This window comes from Amblyomma maculatum, unplaced genomic scaffold, assembly GCF_055883805.1.
Source record: "Amblyomma maculatum isolate TAMU_Amacu unplaced genomic scaffold, ASM5588380v1 scaffold_24, whole genome shotgun sequence".
Classification (NCBI taxonomy): Eukaryota; Metazoa; Arthropoda; class Arachnida; order Ixodida; family Ixodidae; genus Amblyomma; species Amblyomma maculatum.
Window position 1 is genome coordinate 2,531,194 of NW_028146749.1, and position 5,797 is coordinate 2,536,990.

The 5,797-nt window shown below is 47.6% G+C and overlaps 1 pseudogene; it reads left to right on the forward strand.

The window, feature by feature from the left end:
- The first annotated feature begins 669 nt into the window (after positions 1-669).
- Positions 670-4,903, forward strand: LOC146170999 (uncharacterized; annotated as a pseudogene).
- The last annotated feature ends 894 nt before the right edge of the window (positions 4,904-5,797 follow it).

Consider the following 5,797-nt stretch of genomic DNA (forward strand, 5'->3'; position numbering starts at 1 on the left):
CAGTTCCACCAGTGCTCGAACCGCTACAGACTCCCCTCCGATGGATCCAGACTTTAAGCATTGGCTGCAAGGGATACATATGCCTTATACATTTTTTTTTTTCAGCCAAAACGCTCTTCTCCGTGATACAACAATAGCCACAGGATCTATGCAGGCAATATACCGTTTCGTGTAGTGAAGGAAATGCAGAAAGTCTGCATGTTCGGCGAAATGTACTACGGGAAAACTGACTCGGTAGGTGAAAATGTTTTAATGCGCATGTTCCAGTGTTGTTTTATTGCACTTTCATGCACTGAAGTCGGAGTAGATGTATGGTGCTCCTAGTGCATACAATTATATGGTTAGTGAAGGAATAATTCATATTCGCGTAGTTAATTCCTTGGACTTTCTTCGTCAAAATGCAGCTTGTCATCGTTACGAAAAAAAAAAAATGTTAGATACCCATCCCGCCTAAACCCTCCATGAGCAAAATGATACCCTTTTTCTTTCTTGAAATCACATGATACGGCATTGAGCTTATCTGCATATACAGGACCGGCCGCTTGTTTATACCGCTGCCTCGCTACGATTATAATTTGTGCATCTGCCTCCGTATATCGTATGTCTTTCTGTCGCCTAGCCGCGCCTCTTAAACTCTATCTTGCTGCCAATGCTAAGACGTGAAACGTTATGAAACCTAATTCACAGGGTCCGGCAACGACAAATTGGACGCACGTCTACCAGAAAAAGAGAATCAACCTCCAAGGAACCAAGAGAAAAAGATGCCCCAGTGGATTGAACTATACCCAGACTTTAAGGTAAGTGGTAAAAGAAGATAGCGTGAAATCTCGTTGATACTATCCCGCCTAATACGTTTTTCGGCACAGTACGATGCTCTTTTTTATTGCGAAAGCAATACTGATTGCACTTTGTGCCATTGATGGTGTGGCACCTCTTCGTACAGCTGCGCGCCACGTGACCGCGTGACGTCACGACAGACCGAGAGACGGGCACCCAGGTAGCGCCATCGATGGCGGAGGTGAGGCTTCACAGGCCGGCAGGGCCGCTGCCGAGAGAAAGCGCTCGCTAGAGCGGGATAAAACAGGGGGCTGCAGCTGCGCTCGGATGATGTGTACAAGGCGAGGCTGGAACGATCTGCTGCGGCCAAGCGATGGCGCCGTGCCGAAGAAACAGACGAAGAGTGGGAAGAACGGCGAGCTAAACACCGTGCGTATGTATCAGCCTGACGAGCACGCCGGTCAAGATCGCTTGATGCGGAACGGCCAAGTCAAACTTCGGAGACAAGTTTCATATACGCTCTTAATGCCGAAAATGTCGGTGAAGAATCTATGAATAGTATGGAGCGACACAATGGCAAGAGAAAAAAACACAGTGCATTTTCATACGGCTAACACGATAGTATTTTAACGAAGGGTTGGATAATACGACCGCCGAAATGTGTAAAGAACTCCCGTCGTTTCGAATTCCCGCCTAAGAGGCAGCGAAAAGTCCTAGCAGGAGGGGAGAGGAGCGGGGGAGGTTGTAGCCGCGTAACGCTAACGTTCGAGGCAGATATTTTAGTGCCATTTATTTACGTAATGAATCCTCATCCCATTATTGTCAGCGATAATTTACTTTCTCTTTTTTTTTAATTTTCCTAGCGGGCCCTTCAGTTTCGCACTCTCGCTGTTGCAGTCTGCAGCCCTGACCTTGGCAGCCGGTTAAGATGCTGCTCACCAAAAACCTTCTTCGCGTGTTTCATCAAGAGACCTCGATCTCCGTGAGTGACGCTCCAGACAATGTTGGCAGAGCGCCAAGTTTTAGGCGCTCTTCGCAGCTTTGTCGCGGGTGCGGAGCAATTCAGTGAAATGCGACTCTTTTCTGGGAGTTTCATTAAAGCTTGCTTCCGGACATTGATCAAGAAACAAAAAAATTACCGACGATTACGTTACTTCCTAATGCGAAATTTGAGCGCAGCAAATAAGCTGTTTCACCTTTTCGATAGATTGAGGCAAAGAAATCGAGCGACACATGTATGCGCTATCACAGATTTTTTTTTTTCACACGTATTCCTTTAACAACGACTCCCTTCTCGGCGGCGGCGATGAGCTTCTGCTTCAGCCTCGCTTACACCTGGTTGCTCTCGACGGTGGCGATGAGCCTCCGCTTCGGCGGTGCGAACGGCAGGGTCTTCTCGACGGCGGCGATGAGCTTCTGCTTCAGCCTCGCTTACTGCTCTGGATTCTAGCGGCGACGGCGCTGGGCCTCTGCTCTGGCAGCTCGTTTAGCAGCAGCAGCAGCAGCAGCAGCAGCAGCAGCAGCAGCAGCAGCAGCAGCAGCAGCAGCAGCAGCAGCAGCAGCAAGCAGCAGCAAGCAGCAGCAAGCAGCAGCAGCAGCAGCAGCAGCAGCAGCAGCAGCAGCGGCAGCGGCAGCGGCAGCGGCAGCGGCAGCAGCAGCAGCAAGCAGCAGCAGCAAGCAGCAGCAGCAGCAGCAGCAGCAGCAGCAGCAGCAGTGGCGAACGGCAGCGGCAATTTCGGCTCAGGCGGTGCAATATACAGATCCGCCGCCACCGATCTGGCTCTCTGATTACCACCGCACAGGGGTTGCATTGGAGGAGGAGCGAAGAAAGGAATTAAGTTCGAGCGGGCGCTTTGACAACCGGAGACTTGCAGGAAGAGGGGGGAGGGGGCGGCGTGTACACCCAGCGGCAAACGATGGGGGCAGAAGCGCGCGCAGCAAGCGGACAACGCGATAAAGGGAGGAGGGAAGAGATAGCAGCGACTGACTGAGGCTGCTGACGCCGATAGTGAGTCAACCCCAGCTACGGAGTTGGTTTCAGGGACAACGCCGCCGATGCGGGGGGGGACCCTCCCCTCCTCTTTCTGCATGGCGGCGACGGTGTTCTATGCAGTCACGTTATCTTGACTCTAGCGGCGTCAGCGGCATCCAGCGGTATCAGTCGGTCGCTGCTAGCGCTGGGGGGATGAAAGGGGGGCGGAGCTGGTTACGAGGCCGACGACGACGCGAAACCCAGAAACGGACGCCAAAAGAGCTGCGCTCTAAAACTCCCGGACAAATTTGTGACAGACTATTTGAAGCGTGATAATAAGTCACGTACCGCGTATGTTTCACATTCGCGCACTTTGGGGCCTGTTTTGGAAAATATGATTTTCGTACGTTTGCTTTTCCAACTCCTGTGAGAGTTGAGGTTTTCAGGTAGGCAGCGTGTACTTATCTCTGTAACCTTAACCTTATGATATAGCAACAGTGCTAACAGCAAACAAGAGGAAATCGATGGCCTTCATGTAGTTGAGATTGTAAAAAAAGGTTGTACAGCATTAGCACATTTATTGCGTGCAAGTTTTCCACTTCTTGCGCGAAATCCTTCGTTTTCGTGTGTGTGTGTGTGTGTGTGTGTGTGTGTGTGTGTGTGTGTGTGTGTGTGTGTGTGTGTGTGTGTGTGTGTGTGTGTGTGTGTGTGTGTGTGTGTGTGTGTGTGTGTGTGTGTGTGTGTGTGTGTGTGTGTGTGTGTGTGTGTGTGTGTGTGTGTGTGTGTGTGTGTGTGTGTGTGTGTGTGTGTGTGTGTGTGTGTGTGTGTGTGTGTGTGTGTGTGTGTGTGTGTGTGTGTGTGTGTGTGTGTGTGTGTGTGTGTGTGTGTGTGTGTGTGTGTGTGTGTGTGTGTGTGTGTGTGTGTGTGTGTGTGTGTGTGTGTGTGTGTGTGTGTGTGTGTGTGTGTGTGTGTGTGTGTGTGTGTGTGTGTGTGTGTGTGTGTGTGTGTGTGTGTGTGTGTGTGTGTGTGTGTGTGTGTGTGTGTGTGTGTGTGTGTGTGTGTGTGTGTGTGTGTGTGTGTGTGTGTGTGTGTGTGTGTGTGTGTGTGTGTGTGTGTGTGTGTGTGTGTGTGTGTGTGTGTGTGTGTGTGTGTGTGTGTGTGTGTGTGTGTGTGTGTGTGTGTGTGTGTGTGTGTGTGTGTGTGTGTGTGTGTGTGTGTGTGTGTGTGTGTGTGTGTGTGCGTGCAGCCTTGTATGCCAAATCCCTGGCCATCGCGTTTTATTCCTCGGTGCGTACTGATGTATTGTAACCCTCCAACATTTTACAGTATTCGCTGGTGCAGATTAGACTACCTCTTACTTTGAGAAAATGGGAGCTATCGTGATACGGATCAAAAGAAGAGCCCACAATAAAGTCTTTTTACCACCTGTTTAAAGAACGACAGAAGATGGCCCATACAATGCATATAGGCCACTTATGTTCACTCACGCAGAATGCCAGTTGCGTGAGTTTAAAAAGTACGCTTTTGCAGGGCCAAGAAAGTTTTCATATATATCACGACGGTTACTCAAGATGTTTAAATACAAATTGGTTTGATAGCGCTTAGGGAAAGCTACGTTTACGTACGCGGCACAAAGCTTTAGCACTGGCATGAATTCAGGCACGCACATTTCAAATAATGGCGATTTATGTTTAGGTGGACATCCCCCAGCCTTGCGGTCATGGAAACGAACAGAAGCTGAAGTCGAACAAGGTCAGGCAATTGCACAAAGCGCTTCAAGCATTGGAAACTGTGGCCACAGAACGAAGGATTTATGTCACGATTGCCGACTGTGCATCCCATGTAAATCACAGGTGTGATGCAATTGAATGTTTTGGTGAGACTATGGACAAAAATGTTGCCGAGAGGATTGACGCTTTAGTTAGAGAAGGAGTTGCATCGGCATCCGACGTGAAAAAGTGTCTTCATTATTATGTTCACGATGTACTGTTTCCTGGGAAGGAAAAGCCAACTGGCAGCTGCAGGGCATTTTTTCCAACAAGTAGAGTCATATACAGCCACATTCAAAACATTCTTAAAAAAGACCGCTTCAGCACTATCGATCAAGAAAACGATCGTAAATTGGTCAAAAAGCTACAAAGTGAGCAACCCTAATGTTCTGTACTTTATCGCTCCTATGCACCAAGCAAAAACGCAAACAGCAGCAACAGAGATGACACGGAAGAGAGTGATGCCAGTGAGTGCGAGGAGACATTGCTACTTTGTTTCCAGTCTAAGTTCATGAGGGATATGCTTAGAAAGTACGGAACCGCTGCTGTTTGCTTGGATGCAACACACAAGACAAGTGACTACGCTCTGCCGCTCTTTCTTTGGTGGTTTATCTTTTCACTGTCTAAAAACTGCTTGGACGGGCCATACATATCTCAGCACCATAGTACGCTATCCCATGAAGCCCTTAACCAGAGCAGTACTGCTGAGATGAACACTGTAGAACCTCCCGATGAACCAGTGTTTATACCGGTGCCTTCTACAAGTTCAGTGGCTGCAGCACTTCAAAGTGATATTGTAGAAGCGTTGCAGAAATGTAATTCTCTCATTTTTCATTGTCATCGAGTCGAAACACTGCTGGAAATCAAAGATTTAGTTCAAAATACTCTCCAGAAGATAGTGGCAGCCGTGTCCGAAAGTTCCGGGCTTCCCATAAGGGGCTCACCAACGAAAGAGTGCTCTTCACTGAAACCCATACCAAAGAGAAGGCGCCCCCTGCCTAATTAACTATGGTTATGTTTGAAAACCAATCAGTATTAGCCTTTTGATTATTTTATTTATAGTTATCGAATTTTTCCTTTTTGTGCAATTGCATGCCTTTCCGATTTTGAAAAAATTACCAGTGAATAAATAATTTCAGTTCTCCACCTCTTGTAAAATTCGCGCTGTATGGATTAAGGCCAATTTTATTATTATTATTATTATTATTATTATTATTATTATTATTATTATTATTATTATTATTATTATTATTATTATTATTATTATTATTATTATTAT